Source organism: Camellia sinensis, chromosome 13 (assembly GCF_055761805.1).
Source record: "Camellia sinensis isolate YWXY chromosome 13, ASM5576180v1, whole genome shotgun sequence".
Lineage (NCBI taxonomy): Eukaryota > Viridiplantae > Streptophyta > Magnoliopsida > Ericales > Theaceae > Camellia > Camellia sinensis.
Genome location: NC_138973.1, coordinates 132,944,953 through 132,962,910, shown reverse-complemented (window position 1 = coordinate 132,962,910; position 17,958 = coordinate 132,944,953). Strand labels below are relative to the sequence as shown.

The following is a 17,958-nucleotide window of genomic DNA, read 5'->3' as shown; positions in this document are numbered from 1 at the left end:
GTTATGTCTATATTTTATTATAAGAAGGTAGTTTTCAGAGATTGTTGGTCTCTATTTCATTTTTAGATGTCATCAAGCTATCAAGTTGACGGTTCTAATTGGTTCATCTGGAGTAGGAAGAACATTCACAAAAGAGGTGATTGAGGCCATGGCCTCCTTCAATGAGGTACTCTCTCTCTCTCTCTCTCTACAAAATTTTACAATATGACTCTAAATGAATGGCATGCAAAAACCTCTCATTATGGCTCTCTCCAACCCAACCTCGCAATCTGAGTGCATAACTGAAGAAGCTTATACCTGGAGTCAGTTAAAAATAAATTACGCATTTTTTATTATCTTAAAATTTGATGCTTTAATGCAAAGTAATGTCTAATTGGATTTAAATACAAAACTAATAAATTTCTCTTTTCTAAAAAAAGGGACATGCAATTTTTGCCAGTGGAAGTCCATTTGACCTTGTAGAATACAATGGCAAACTCTATGTACCTGGCTAGGTTCTATAACTTTATACTTCTAGTTTTTTGGTGTTATATCCTTAATGCATCTGATATGGATACTAAAAACTGATTTTGATGGCACCTTTTCTTTTCTTTTTTCTTTTTCTTTTTTTTGGTGATCAATTCAGGCAAATAATACATATATTTTCCCTAGATTTGGTTTGGGTTTGGTCATCTCTGGTGCAATTCGTGTACACGATGAAACACTTCTGGAAGCCTATAAGTGTGCTACATATTACATAACTACACACATTATAAGTTGAATACAATTTACTTGATAATTGAAGAGAAAGGAATTCATTCCTTTATTTATTTCATTTTACTTCGCTTTATCATTATTTTTTTTCCTTTACTCTGGTCACATATCTATGCAAGTCGCACATTTTTTTTTTAATCGGCAAATGTTAGTTGTAAGTTATTAGATTAACATATATGGAAGAAAATCTCCCCACCCTTGGCAAAGCATCTAAGTGCTTGCGCTCCCTTAATTCAACTCCTCTAAGAATAATTGAACTCATGACCTCTTTGGGAGTAAGCCCTAAGGAAGGCATGGTGGCCAACTAGGCTATGCATGTTGTACATAATGAATAGACTGTCTTTAGAAAAAGTTTTGAGATGTTTACTTAAATTCCAATAGAACGTAAACTCAAAAAACACATTGTGTTTGTTTTATTCCCTTGATGTGTGATCTGGTTCTGTAAGGGTGATTTGCCATATTACTGTCCTTGGCGGCGCAAGTTCAAGTCATTGAAATAGTCTCTGTACATCTTGCCCTCTCTAGATATCCTTTTAACAGAAGTTTTTTACACTGGTTACCCATAATCATGTGTGAAGCACTATGTAAAACTTTTGGCAAAACCTATTAAATTGCAATTCTAGACGACAGACACGACAAATAGATAGAATGGTTCACCCTTGTATCTAAATCATCAACTTTCCTTTATAACAAGGGACGCTTTGGCTAAGCAAGTAACAAAAGAGAACATTGACAAGGGTTTGATCTATCCACCATTCTCTAATATCAGAAAGATCTCTACCCACATTGCTGCTAATGTAGTTGCTAAAGCATATGAACTTGGCGAGTTAGTGAGTGTACCTTTGGTTGCCTCATGTGTCTTACCACCGCTGTAATGTAGAAGTGGGTTGACAGCTATGATAAACTTACTTGAAGTCTTCAGGCTTAAAGTGGGTGGTTTAGAGCCTTCATTGTCAATAAACACATCTCTCCGACAGGCCTGAAGAGGTTTAGAAAATTACTGTTGCTATAAGGGTTCACCAGTGTTGAAAACCCTGGGTGAGGTCAAGAACATGCTTGAAGTAATAGGGTGCTAAAGCCTTGTAGAAGTTTTTCATTCTCCACTCCAATTAGTTTTACATCGGAAGATTCTTTGATATTGATCCTTGTTCATATTTCTTCTTCAATGGTGGAGTGAAAGTAAGGGCAAGGTGCGCCTTGAGTAAGTTCAAATTGTCTAACCCATTGATTAGGGCAATAGTTTTCAATACTACAGCTAGACATTTTGGTCGAGGAGATAGAACATCCCACCAGGATATGTCTGCAGGTGAGAATATGTTTCCATGTTTCAACTTGACAAATCTTTTCTTTATCTGTCAGGTTTGAGGGATCCATGAAGGGATGTTGTAGTCTAGAAGATGAGAATCGACATGATTGAAATAGCATGAACAGTAGGCAGGTCTCTGTTAGATGAAAGGTTGAAGAGTGTAGAAAGGCATTCAAAGAAGCTAAGTTTAGGCGTGTCAATAAAGGCTAAGAAACATTCTGCATAAGAGTAATGTTTGGCGATCATAGTGTTTAGTTTGGGAGGTCGTATTTCAGGAAAATAGGCATACAACCATGCTTGGAAAAGCCAGAATGGGCCACCACAACTGGCAGATATTTTCTTATCAACAAGGGAAAACATGCCTTTGTTATGATTAGAAAGTTGGGGAAATTGAGGATATCGGTTTTAAACTGTATTATAGTGGTAAGGAGCAGGAATGGGGTCGGAATCTTAATTCTCAAGGGTCTTGTGGAGAATGTAATAGCGGTCATTAGGAAAGGGATAAAATTATGTTAGTTAAACTAGTTATTGGAGGGAATATAGTGAACGTTATTAGTGGATACGCCCTTCAAGTAGGATTAGATGATCAGACTAAGAGGATTTTTTTGGAGCAAATGGATGAGATCTTACAGGAGATACCCGTAGGAGAGAATCTGGTTATAGGTGGAGATTTTAATGGCCATGTAGGCATAGATAAGCTTGGCTATGAAAGGGTGCATGGTGGATATGATTTTGGTGACAGAAATGAGGCTGTAGAGAGTATTTTAAATTTTGTGTTGGCTTCTGACCAGGTGATGGCCAATACTATGTATAATAAAAAGGAGGAGCATTTGATAACCTTTAAGAGTGGGTCAGTTAAGAGCCAAATAGATTACTTCTTAGTGAGAAAAGTGGACTGCCTAAAATGCAATGATTGTAAGGTGACTCCTGAAGAGAGCCTGACCTCTCAACATAGGATTTTGATGCTAGATTTATGTTTTAGAGAGCAATACCAAGCTAGGAAGGATGGTGGGTGTCGTAGGACGAGATGGTGGGACCTAAAAGGGGATAAATTAGAAATATTTAAGAATAGAATGGATAAGGAAGGTACTTGGGACTTGGAAGATGATGCTAACACTATGTAGAACTCGATGGCCAATTGTATAAGGAGAATCTCCAGAGAAATGCTTGGAGAGTCAAAAGGAATGGGACCCAGCTCTAGGGAAACTTAGTGGTGAAGGGAAAAGGTTCAAGTGGTAGTTAAGGCAAAAAAATAGTGCTTTAAAAAGTGGCAAAATGATAGAACTGAGGAAAACCTTAAGACCTATAGATTGGCTAATAAGGAGGTCAAGAAAGTAATGAGAGAGCTAAGCTGAAAGCTTATGATAACCTATACACTAGACTAGATAGTAGGACGGAGAGAAGAGGGTAAACAAACCTGCTAAGATACGGAATAGGAAAACAAGAGATTTTAATTAAGTTAAGTGCATCAAGAGTGAGGATTCTAAGGCATTGGTGAGGGATAAAGAGATTAAGGAATGATGGAAGAACTGTTTTGAGAAACTATTAAATGAGGAACATGGAGGTATGGCAATAGAGGAAGAAATAACCAATAATTTGATAAACCAAGACTATAGGTGCTATCGCAGGATTAGGAACTTTGAAGTGGAGTTTGCACTTAAGAAGATGAAATCAAATAAGGCTTTAAGACCAGATGATATCCCTATTGAAGCTTGGAAGTGTTTGGGTAAAAAGGGAATTGCTTGGTTGACTAGGTTGTTTAGAAAAATTTTGTTGACTAAGAACATGCCAAATAAGTGGAGGAAGAGTATTTTAGTGCCATTCTATAAGAATAAAGGAGATGTCCAGAATTGCAACAACTATAGAGGAATCAAGCTAATGTGTCATATAATGAAAGTGTGGGAGACGGTGATAGAACACCGGTTGCGAGATAAAACAGAGGTGTCAGAGAATCAATTTGGGTTTATGCCAAGCACGTCAACAATGGAAGCGATCTATCTTTTGAGAAGAGTAATAGAAAAATATAGAGAAAAGAAAAGAGACATTCATATGGTGTTTATTGACCTTGAGAAAGCATATGATAGAGTGTCTTGGGATATAATGTGGTGGGTGTTAGCGAAGAAAAGGGTGACACAAGGTTACATTTATGTGATTAGGGACATGTATGAAGGGGTGGTGACCAATATTAGATCGCCTGCTGGAGAGACAAATGAATTTTCTATCACTGTAGGGTTACACCAAGGATCTACCTTAAGTCCTTATCTTTATGCTTCAGTTATGGATGAGTTGACGAGAAATATCCAGGATGACGTGCCATGGTGTATGCTTTTTGCAGGCAATATAGTGCTAGTGAATGAGACAAGAGAAGGAGTTAATACAAAGTTGGAGATTTGGAAAAAAGCTCTTGAATCTAAAGGATTCCGGATAAGCAGAACTAAGACCGAGTACATGGAGTGTAAATTTAGTAACAGTAACAATGAAGGTAGATGAGAAGTGAAGATTGAAAACCAAGAACTGTCTAAGAGTGAACATTTTCATTATTTAGGGTCGATTATCACAACAGCAGCAGAGATTAATACGGATGTGGCCCATAAGATTAAGGTGGGATGGTGTAAGTAGAGAAGTGCGTCTGGGGTACTGTGCGATAAACGAATACCCAGTAAAGTTACAGTTAAGTTCTATAGAACGGCTATTAAACCAGCAATGTTGTATAGGATGGAGTGTTGGGCAACCAAGAAACAACATATAGATAAGATGAGTGTGGTTGAGATGAGAATGCTAAAGTGGATGTGTGACAAGACTAGGCAAGACAGAATTAGGAATGAGTGTATTCGGGAATGGGTAGGACTAGCACCGATAGAAGATAAGTTGAGAGAAAATCGATTGAGATGGTTTGGTCATATTCAACGGAGACTAACAGAGGTAGTAGTGAAGAGATGCGATGTTGTAACGATAGACGGAAGTGTTAAGGGATGAGGTAGGCCTAGATTAACGTTGGTTAGCGTTGTAAATAGAGATATGGATTTTCTTCTCCACCCGGCCTTTGTTAGGGCCGGGTGGAGAAGAAGGATTCATGTAGCCGACCCCATTTGATGGGACTTAAGGCTTGGCTTGGTTTGGTAACATCATGAAGATAGTGTACATCATTCCACCTAAACATAGATATGTTAATACTAACATTATAATTGCCACATCGAAGTTATGCTCAGAATTTGCTTGACAAGTACATTCCTCAAAATATGAGTAAAAAGAAAACGGTCGTAAATTATATTTGTTTCAGTCGCAATCATCTGAATTTTTTTGTACAAAACACATGCGTAAACCAAATATTAATAACATAGCAGCCACATTGAAATAATAGCCAACAGCTGATTGATCAATCTTTGCATATGAGTTCAACAAAACAATATGCCCATCTTTACATCCTTCAATAAAAAAATACTGTGAAGCCATATTTAACATCCGTCTTGAAATCAATGAATGAAAAATTGGTGAAGTCCTACTGCCACCCAAATTAGTGTCGCACTACCAGCCCATTCCCATCACTGCCCTATTTTGTGGTATTGTTGATATCAAGGCATTGAAGATACTCTACGATCTTTGAATTATTAACATCCATAAGGAAGTAAACTAACAACTTATGACGCATAGCGGGATGGAACTTTGTACAGAAAGATCATATCACAAATCAGTTCCAATTATAGCAAATACAAGTAAGGATTTGATTCACAATTGGAAATGAAGCGGTAGAATGTACCTTGTGTGGACTGGCAGGGAAATCAAATCGCTGCATGTACTTGATGATGAACATCTCACAGTCAAAAGTGCTACAAAAATAATTTAACATTAAATTTGTCAACAATGTAAGTAGGTTCATTAAATGATTCATTCAGGAGACACATAAATGTGATGGAGGTATTTTGGATTATTCATCCAGTTGTTGTAATGGCCTTTCATATAACATGTGGACGTCAAAGTTACGCACGTCTGCAACATATTCATTTCGAAATTGTAGTTGCAGTAACTCGTGCATAGTTTGAACCTGTTGCAGAAAGTGAAAGTTGGTTTATGTTAAGGATGTTAAAGTTTGTTGTAGTGTTGAGAAATCCACCAAAAGGACATACCAAAATTTTTGCCACATTTTGCTTCCTTTTGTTCAGTCTGGTGGATGGGAACGAGTCAAATAGGTAGACTACACTGGCGACTATATCAATTTTAAGGCATAACCAATGTACCCTGCAACACATAAACACAAGTGAAGACATTGTTTAGAGGGCATGTGAACATATATTGGCTTTCATATTTACATGGAATATAATGGAATCGGCATTGACATTACCCTTTGACTTGCATCAATCGCACCAGTGTGTCTGTCATGTCCAAAATACAATGTGACGATATTTTCATGGTGCAGAGGTTGTGTATTTTTATTTAGAATGAAAGTCTGCATGTGTAATGCAGAAAGGTCATTAAGCCAAACATTTGACGAAATATGTCATATAGAAAACACAGCCTAGCTAAAACACTTACTTGCCGACAGATACTGGAAAGAACCAATCAGTATGCCTCTCGTCATTGTGTAAATCCCTCTATTGATTAGTCAATTGCACCACCACCAAGTTGATTGGCTGGAACATTGTATGTAAGACATGAGGCAAGTTGATAAATAAGGTTTGCAAGTTCTTAAAATGAAAAACGCAGATTCATATGTGAGCTGCCAACACTTATAGTGTCGGATAGCCAGCCCCTGGTTTTAGCGTGCGCATGTCACACCGAGTACCAACTTCACATGCCCTTCCATGAAGATTCATTGAAACAACATCCCTACAAGGAATAATTATCCTTAGAATGAAAGTTATTTGACAATGGAGTGTCATTAAAATTTTGCAAGTAGTAAATGAAACTATACATTTCATTTTTGCTATCGTCAAATACATAGTTGACAAGTTTTTCTTCCTCCGGCGATAAGAACCCATCGCTCTCCAACATCCTCAACGACTCCTACTAAAATAAATTGTCAAGTAATAAAACACATTTGATAAAAAAAAATTGAAGCTTACATAACAAGGTTGTTACTAATAAAAAATAACGTGAAGCGATGTATAACCTCTGAACTTCACAGTTTGTCCAATTTGTGAACTTTGGTGAGGAGCTTGTTAGAAATGTGTAAAAAAATATTACAGCATCATAAGTGCAAACATGAAATTGTTTGACAACTATTACAATACAACACAAATCATTGTAAAATTAGTGAACCCATTATTGATGTGGGCATGAATTGGTTATTCAGAACTTGTGGGGCAGAAGGCAATATTTGTACCTTGTTCGCATTATTCACACCATCAACAACAAAAGGTGAAGTGATGTGGTGATGTGGAAGTTTTTCTTTTACAAGTCGAGTACTTGTTTTGCTATCGTTGCACAAATGCATATCCCTGACTTCAGTGGGTTGAACTCCTCTTTCGCTTCCTCTTTCTTTTCCTTTTTCTCTTCTTCTTCCCTTTCTTCTTCCTCTAATGATTCCACTTGCTCCCAATGATTGGCTAATCTTAGTAGGAGAAGTATGCACATCGCACGCCACTTTCTTCACGACCACTAACTCATGCTCAGGAGTGTATTTATCTTTAGTTTTGTATTTGTAATAACCCGACCCTCGTATATGATTTTGGTATCTTTTTAGTCCTCTCTTCTGTGCTTTTGAATGTTTATTGAGAAATTCTATGTGAAATTTCGTTGAACTAAGTGAAACATGGAAATATGGGTTCCTATCTTTTTGAGAAGAACATTATCTGTCACACTTAGAATGTTCAAATTTGAAATTGAAAGCCTTATAGGCGTAGTTGTTTGAAATTGATTTAAGATTTGGACCCGGCATGATTTTTGAGCTATAATGGGCTTTTCTGTGAAATTTCAATTTCGGATGTTTAAACGATTGAATTTTGTCTTTAGTTGTCTTTTAATATACATATATACTTATGTCTCTTACATGTTAAGTCAAGGATCTTGTTCAAAATATCTTCCAAGAGAAGGGTTTAGAAGAGAGGGTTGGAGGAGATCAACAAGGAAGAGAATTTAGGAAAATTGAGAAGTTCCTTGGAGATTGAAGTTCAAGGTCATACCTCCGGAAGGTCAAGCACTCCGTTGCCGCACTGTGAGTAATAGTACTATAAATGTACATTATTTTCCGTTAATAATTATTATTATTAACATTCTGTTCTCCGTGGTCAATTAAGTTAACATGTACGTGGAGTGAGAATTCGTGTGAACTTATGTAAACATTGAAGGATTTGGCACACACCGATATGATACAGATATCTACCTAGAGTGAATCATCAAAACAAATAATTGGATAAAACTACGGGTTGTTTTGTACGTTAATAATCGTTGTGAAAATATGTTAAATATCAGATTAACCTCTGAATGACTCAATCCGAAGAAAGAATTGAATATCAATAACACGATTATGTGACTCGCATTATGATGTAAATGGCTCCACTCTTATTAATGTAGTGGAGCATTTACCTTCTGTTCATCGTTAGTATTATTGTTCTATTATTGTGGGACAATTATGTCACCTTATGAGAAACCATGGGAAAATCTAAGAGCATTATTGGGTACTACATTCTGTTTATTGTTGATAATGGATACTAACACACTGTTATCTGTAAGTCAGTTGTATGGATTCATGACGAACAAGTGGAACGTAAGTGCATTACGAGACTACGGTATCTACGTATCTCTAGACTCGTTTAATCTGTAATATGCTCTTTTATTTATTAGTAAATATCTGTAGCACTCAATTAAACGTAAATTAGTTATGTTGACTCATGTGAATGAATGAAAGAACCTGTATGTCTCTGTATAACTCCGGGACTAGTCCACTCTAATGATTTCTGGTATGGAGCACAGTGCTGTACGGAGCTAAGTGCTGCAAAGCGAGTCACCTCTAGAATCCGTACGAGCCACCTCTTGAGTCCATACATATGTGAACTGGGCTTAAAGCCGATGTGAAAGTTATGAGGCCTATGGCCATTTTGTGAAAGTTATGAAGCCAATGGCCATTCTGTGAAAGTTATCAGGCCTGTGGCCATTGTGTATGATTTGTTAGTATGAAACAAAGTGTTGTATGGAACTAAGTGTTGCAATGCAAGTCACCTCTAGAATCTGTGCGAGTCACCTCTTGAGTTCATACACGCATGATAAGGGCTTTATGCCGTTCTGATATGGGCTTTATGCCGTTCTGATAAGGGCTTTATCCCATTCTATTAAGGGCTTCATGCCGTTCTGTATAAGGGCTTAATGCCACTCCGTTCAAGGGCTTAAAGCCATTATGTTTAAAGACTGGGCCTAAGGCCGTTCTGGAATTAATGCAAAATCAAATTAACCATATGCCCTCTCTATTTATATACGCACTGATATGTATTATAATTCAAGATGAGCATTAAATTGTTTATGTACTATTATGCACTAAGCTTCGCTCACTTTGTGTAATGTCTATTCTGTAGGTAATCACTTTGGAAGTCCGTCTTAACCCTTGAGGCTCACCCTTCAGTTGTCAACCTCAGTGTGTCCAGGCACCCAAACCAAGCCATGCGTTTCTGTGAAGTTTTGTTAAGATTGTGGCTTGCACTTTTTGCACTTTAGTTGTTTACCTAAAGTTTAAATGTATGTATATGACCCCTTCCTTTACCACTATTTGGTTATATACTCAGTAAGGGGGCTGAACATGAGTATGTGATCCTGGCATGTTAGTATTAGCTCGATGGATGTTATTCTGTATGTTATTGTATAATAGCAAATGCTTCCGTTTAGGCCGCATACGTTATATACATCAGGTTTTATGTCCGTTTCTGAGGTAGTCATGCCCAAACTTTTAGGGACGGGTTTCGGACGTGACAAGTGGTATCAGGGCACGTGTTGCTATCTCACACACGGATCCATTGAGCTTTTGGATGTCTAGAAAAGATTTAGGCATCATGCCTAACATCCTTGTGCATATGAAGAAATTGATAGCAACAATAATAGTGCATGTACTATCGCTAACCGTAATGGTTATCATTTATGTTGGTTGTACATTCCTTGTGTATATTGTGATTGATTGCCATGCAGAATATGGTAAGACCTGCAGATGGATTAAATCAATAAAGTTGCGCAGCGGAAGCATGGTGAGGATTCGAGCTAGTCGGTAAGACAAGTTATCTACAAATGATTAGATGAAATGTGTGTTATCAGTTGATAGTTATCTATAGGAATAATGATGTTATGATTGGGTTTTAGTATCTGCTTAAGTGAATTGGTTACACTCTAGGTATGGAATATGGTTTACGATCAAAGGAAATGACATATGTGTGATACTCTAATTTTTAATAAGATGTGTTTTGCATAATAATTGAGATCGGCTGTAAGAAAAAGTTATACATACAGTAATCCCCTAATTGATGAGATCTAATGAGTATTGTTTGTGTGTAATCAGAACTTGATTATGGGAATTTGTAATCATAATTGCGTTTGCTCATAATTAAGAAATCTGCAATTTGTACTCTGTACTCTGACATCTGTAATCTAAAATTTGAAAATTTGAAATCTGTAATCCATTTTGTTTATATGTAATCTGCAAGCTGTAATCGGGACTTTTTGAAGGAATGGTCGAGGGACATGAAGGATGGGTAGTTGTTGATTACCTTGAGACTAAATTAAATGATTGGTAATCTGACAATTTACCGTAAGAACGAAAACCCTGCCTAGGTGTATGAGTGACTTAAGATTAAGAAATCATTTCTGTAATATATTTCCGTGTAGATATGTAAATATTGGATATTGCAAATTGCTAATCTAGTCCTCTATTTTGTATTGGAGGCTATAATATAAACTGTTCTGTATGATGTGATGAACCTTGTTAAAACAAAGGGACATGGAATTATGCAATATTGATGGTGGGTTAATGATGTGTACTGGGCATTTACTTTCTATTGTGTGCTTAGACAGATCCGTACAATACTCATGATATAATTACGAATTGACTTACTGTCATATTGCACCAACCTTGCCAAGAATTTTAACTCTGATAGTAATAGTCAAATCATTTTGTCGTTATACTGTTGACTTTCTAGATATTAGGGAACCCAAATGGATGTGATTACTGTATATTTACTGAAATTATCTATAATTGGACCTAGTAAGACTTACGTATGTGGAATAACTGGATGTTCAGCTTTTGTTAACTGACTGAGCCAAATGATTGGTTTATGATTTCGGTATAGCTATTTGCTACCCCACTGTACTTGATCTCGTGTCTTCCAATATGAAAGAATGAATCGTCCGAATAGTGGAATACTGAAATGATTAAAAGAGAGGTCAAATTAATTTGTGCTGTAACAAGAAGAAATGTTTACTAAACCGATTAATTGGGCATGATTTTGAATTTGATTTCTAGCCTCATTTTTGAATGACCCCCTTTACCCGAAATGATGGTTATTATACTTGTACGTCTTGCTCAGATTTGAACTCATGGCAGTATGACTAAGTGTCTATAATGATATGTCTGTGCGAAATTGTGAAACTGTATGATGCTCGCTTCGATATTATCATAACTGTTTGATTCGGAGTATGATTCTTTTTGTAGTACTGTACTTAAAAGTAATATCATGAGGACTCAACGATGTATATCTGTTATACTGATCTTGTGAAGAACTATTATATATCATTCTGAACCAAGATAATGACATGCCTTGGAATGTTTTTTGAAATAAGGGAATGTTAAGAATAAATGGTGAAGCTAGTGGCTACATACTAAGTAATTTGCTTGTGATTGATAAGATGATGTATACCTCATTAATAGGCAAAACCTTGTTGGTGGGCTCTAGCATCCGAATTTATTATGCATAAAACGATTTGAATGTATAGCTTGGATTACCAACTTATCTCTAAGTGCCTTATAATCTGTGATTTACCAAGTAGTGGGATTTGCATATGAACTACTAATACTGGGTCGATCTAGATATGAACATAGTAAAGAACATATTGTGATTGAAATTAATGTAAACTATGGAGGATATGAATGGTGTGTGTAAAGAAACGGAATCTACTCTATTTCTGCAGTTAAGCATGGTATGTTCTGTCTTTGAAAATTGACGTTATGGAACTTTTGACAAGTAACCACTGTGATTATAAACTCCGTCTAATGAGAGTTTTATGTCTTAACATCCTGCAATGAACCCTTGTAATCTTATCTTACTCGATACAGGATCCTATGAAATGAATATATGAAATTGTTCTCTTTTAATCCACATACCTTAAAAATAATAATAAAATAAAAATAGATATCGAAATGATCAGTTGGATAAAGCTATGAGATACTCATTATGTTGAGAATTTTGGAATAACTATGTGGAATATCTGGTTAACCTGTGAATTATTTGGACTGAAGAATTGCATGAGCATCTATAATAGACTTACATGGTAAAGCAAGTTTGAGGGACCAAACTTATTTAAAGGGGGAAGAGTGTAATAACCCGACCCTCGTATATGATTTTGGTATCTTTTCAGTCCTCTCTTTTGTGCTTTTGAATGTTTATTGAGAAATTCTATGTGAAATTTCGTTGAACTCAGTGAAACATGGAAATCTGGGTTCCTATCTTTTTGAGAAGAACATTATCTGTCACACTTAGAATGTTTAAATCTGAAATTGAAAGCCTTAGAGGCTTAGTTGTCTGAAATTGATTTAAGATTTGGACTCGGTATGATTTTTAAGCTATAATGGGCTTTTCTGTGAAATTTCAATTTCGGATGTTTAAACGATTGAATTTTGTCTTTAGTTGTCTTTTAATATACATATATACTTATGTCTCTTACATGTTGAGTCAAGGATCTTGTTTAAAATATCTTCCAAGAGAAGGGTTTAGAAGAGAGGGTTGGAGAAGATCAACAAGGAAGAGAATTTAGGAAAATTGATAAGTTCCTTGGAGATTGAAGTTCAAGGTCATACCTCGGGAAGGTCAAGCACTCCGTTGCCGCACTGTGAGTAATAGTACTATAAATGTACATTATTTTCCGTTAATAATTATTATTATTAACATTCTGTTCTCCGTGGTCAATTAAGTTAACATGTACGTGGAGTGAGAATTCGTGTGAACTTATGTAAACATTGAAGGATTTGGCACACATCGATATGATACAGATATCTACCTAGAGTGAATCATCAAAACGAATAATTGGATAAAACTACGGGTTGTTTTGTACATTAATAACCGTTGTGAAAATATGTTAAATATCAGATTAACTTCTGAATGACTCAATCCGAAGAAAGAATTGAATATCAATAACACGATTATGTGACTTGCGTTATGATGTGAATGGCTCCCCTCTTATTAATGTAGTGGAGCATTTACCTTCTGTTCATCGTTAATATTATTGTTCTGTTATTGTGGGACAATTATGTCACCTTATGAGAAACCATGGGAAAATCTAAGGGCATTATTGGGTACTACGTTCTGTTTATTGTTGATAATGGATACTAACACACTGTTATCTGTAAGTCAGTTGTATGGATTCATGACGAACAAGTGGAACGTAAGTGCATTACGAGACTACGGTATCTACGTATCTCTAGACTCGTTTAATCTGTAATATGCTCTTATCTTTATTAGTAAATATCTGTAGCACTCAATTAAACGTAAATTAGTTATGTTGACTCATGTGAATGAATGAAAGAACCTGTATGTCTCTGTATGACTCCGGGACTAGTCCACTCTAATGATTTCTAGTATGGAGCAAAGTGCTATACGGAACTAAGTGCTGCAAAGCGAGTCACCTCTAGAATCCGTGCGAGCCACCTCTTGAGTCCATACATATGTGAACTGGGCTTAAAGTCGATGTGAAAGTTATGAGGCCTATGGCCATTTTGTGAAAGTTATGAGGCCTATGGCCATTCTGTGAAAGTTATGAGGCCTATGGCCATTGTGTATGATTTGTTAGTATCAAACAAAGTGTTGTACGAAACTAAGTGCTGCAATGCGAGTCACCTCTAGAATCCGTACGAGTCACCTCTTGAGTTCATATACGCATGATAAGGGCTTTATGCCATTCTGATAAGGGCTTTATCCCGTTCTGTTAAGGGCTTCATGTCGTTATGTATAAGGGCTTAATGCCACTCTGTTCAAGGGCTTAAAGCCATTATGTTTGAAGACTGTGCCTAAGGCCGTTCTGGAATTAATGCGGAATCAAATTAATCATATGCCCTCTCTATTTATATACGCACTGATATGTATTATAATTCAAGATGAGCATTAAATTGTTTATGTACTATTATGCACTAAGCTTTGCTCACTTTGTGTTATGTCTATTCTGTAGGTAATCACTTTGGAAGTCCGTCTTAACCCTTGACGCTCGCCCTTCAGTTATCAACCTCAGTGTGTCCAGGCACCCAAACCAAGCCATGCGTTTCTGTGAAGTTTTGTTAAGATTGTGGCTTGCACTTTTTGCACTTTAATTGTTTACCTAAAGTTTAAATGTATGTATATGACCCCTTCCTTTATGCTGGCATGTTAGTATTAGCTCGATGGATGTTATCCTGAACATGAGTATGTGATCCTGGCATGTTAGTATTAGCTCGATGGATGTTATTCTGTATGTTATTGTATAATAGTAAATGCTTCCGTTTAGGCCCCATACGTTATATACATCAGGTTTTATGTCCGTTTCTGAGGTAGTCATGCCCAAACTTTTAGGGACGGGTTTGGGACGTGACAATATCTTTCCCCCAAGTTAAGGCCCTCCTTCTTCTGGTTGTCCCCAACATTTTCTATGTTAAGCTTATGTCCATCATGCGAATCACTTTTCTCACTTGCCAAGATTCCCTTTACATTCTGTTCTTGGTGATCCACCCCTTGTACATCTGAAATATTACACTTTATTGGGTTAACTTCATCAATTGCTTTTACCACGCCATCATCATGCACCTCCACTCTAACAGAAGGGTCCACATCTTTTTTCTCCACGCCTGCCGATTGTGGTCTAGAAAATATACCTTCCACGACATGCTGTATCATTTGCTTCAGTTCAACAAAATTGGTTTGTTCAGTCAACAGTTGGTTACTGCCAAAACTAAAACATTGAAGCCGTTGCTTCAGTATTTCCTTGAGTTCAGCAACATTGGAGGAGAGGTTAATGATACACACATCATCGCCTTCCGCTTAATCATACAAACACATAGATTAACTTAGTCTCATAATTCATCTTGAAATGATGTGGGTCAACTCTGTCAAATATACATAATGATTGGATAGATTACCTTCTCATTGCCAACTACTTGCTTGCCTCGAAAATGTCGCAACATGTCCATTAAATCTGTTTGGTTTTGAAGAACATGCTTTATCATTTCCTTCAGTTCACAAATGTCTGACTGTACTTTGGTCATATTTATGAGCCATAAGATAAACCCAGATATAACGGGTACAATCATCAACAAAGGACACATAGTACGCAAAACCCCCTTTAGTGAGAACAGGAGAAGGGCCCCAGACATCAGTATGTACAAGAGAAAAAGGGGAAGTAGAAATAGAAGTATTGTTATTAAAAGGTAAAGCTGTCATTTTAGCAAATTTACATCCTCGACACTCATTAATTTGACTAGGAGAAACTTTACCTAACAATACTGATTGAGCTAAAGACTGCAAACGGTCAACAGACAAATGACCTAAGCAAGAATGCCATAAATAAAACTAACTCGACTGAGAATCTAATTGAAAATATGAAAGTGCAACGGGAGACGTAGAAAGAGGAAGATGTAGACTTTCCACCACATAGAGATCTCCAGCTCTACAGCCGGTCCCAATCTGCTTCTTGGACACCCGATCCTGCACACAACAGACAGAAGAAGAAAAGATAGCATCAAAACCAAAAGCATTAAGTTGACTGATAGAAACTAAGCTAACAGACAATTGAGGAACATAAAGAATAGAGGAAATAGTAATAGTAGACATGGCAAAGGATAAGACAGAGCCAAAAGATAAGACAGACATACCAGACCCATTAGTTTTGGAGTGAGAAAAGGTGAGGAGTCATATGATGAGAGGCACTAGCATCAAAAAGCCAGATAGAGAAAGGAATACCTAAAGAGGACCTAAGCAAACCTGAATTAAAAGAGATAAGAGCAGAAGCAGATGAAGATGACTGAGAGATGGACCAGAGATGCTGAAGCTAGGCAATCTAGGCACTCAAGGAAGCCAAGTCAGGATTAGAAGCTAAAGTAGAGGCAGTATAAGCAGTAAGAGGGTGAACAATACTCGAAGTAGGACCTCGGAACTGTGGCTGAGACGGCTAAGAAGACTGAGCAAACTGACAACCCTTCTTGGGACAATTGTACTTCCAATGTCCCTTCTGATGACAAAAAGCACACTCATCTGAGGCTAGTGGCCCGTTCTTGGGCTTTGCAATGACCTGAAGCTGATGAGAGGGGTTTGACAGCAGAGGACGCTGAGTAGGAGCTAAGAAGACAGATGGAGACAGATTTTGACTGGCCGTCTTAAGACGGGTTTCCTCGGAGAGGAGCTCACGAACAATAGCATCCATAGAGGGAAGAGGAGACCAATGAAAGATGCCACCACGGATAGCCTCACGTTGGGAGGAAAGAGCCGTTAAGAACTACACTAAACGACCCTGTTCTCGAAACTCAACATAAGTGTCTAATACCTTGAGGCTAGATGGTTCCATGAGAGCCAATTGATCCCAGAGACTTTTCATCTCAATATAGAAATCCTGAATAGTCTGATCTTGTTGATGTGCACTCTGAATAGTTGTTTCTAACTCATACCGCCTGGCAAAGTTGGACTGCTGATAAACACCCAGTAAATAATCCCACACCTCCTTGGCAGTACTATATTTAGAAAACATCATTCCAATACGGTCATCCACAAAATTATGAAACCAGGTCAGAACTTGGGCATTATCACAATCCCAAGTATCACAGGAAGTCAGATATCCTTCCACCTTCGAGTCCAATAGCTGAGGAATAGAACCAGAAACATATCCCCATTTTTTCTGACCAAGAAAGAAGTTCTTCATAACACTAGCCCAATAGGCATAATTGTTACCAGTGAGTTTGCACTTGATAGCTTAGGTTTTAGTGTCCAACATTATAATGAAACAAGGGTTATAGAATTATAATATTCAGAAGGTGTTGGGTCAAACAATAATAAATCTAAAATAAATTTTGAGTTTATTAACCCTAAACCAAACTAGGCTACATAAGCAGAGAGAGAGAGAGAGATACAGTGGTCGCGACAATGTAATCCGAGATGAGATGAAACAGAGATGAGACGAGGAGAAGCAAATGACTAAGGGAGATAACGACAATGCGACGACAAGACTCAGCAGAAAGGGCTGAAGGAGACGACCGTGCTGGGGCTCGCGAACACACAGACTGACGGCTACGGCTCGCGATCACACAGACTGACGGCTGAGGCAGATGACGGTGCTAGGGTTTGCGAGCACAAAGACTGATTAGAGACAATTGAGGAAGATAACAGCGCTAAGGTCACGAACACGGCTCTGATACCATGTAAGTATTCTAAAAGAATTCGTATATTCAATTGTGTATTGTTTACAAAGAGGTCATAGATTTATACAGCCTAAATGAAAAAGGCAATACAAAGATTCCTATTTTTTCACAATCATACCATATATACAATATATATTCTCACGATTGCTTGGTGATTCTCTTGTTTTATTCGTCTGTTATAGACCAAAGCTCCTTTGGAAGAGATGCATAAGAAGATCTGGCTTGTGGACTCAAAGGTAGTGAAAAGTCTAGTGAAGGTTCCTTGCTAAATGATGGATATTTAGTCGATCATGACTGTTCATATTTTTATTTTGTTTCCATTTTTACCTTTTTTGGCACTTGT

At 37.2% G+C, this 17,958-nt stretch overlaps 1 pseudogene; it reads left to right on the top strand.

Moving 5' to 3' along the window:
* The window catches only part of LOC114280782 (NADP-dependent malic enzyme-like), a 57,460-nt pseudogene that overhangs the window by 13,797 nt on the left and 25,705 nt on the right, over positions 1–17,958 (top strand).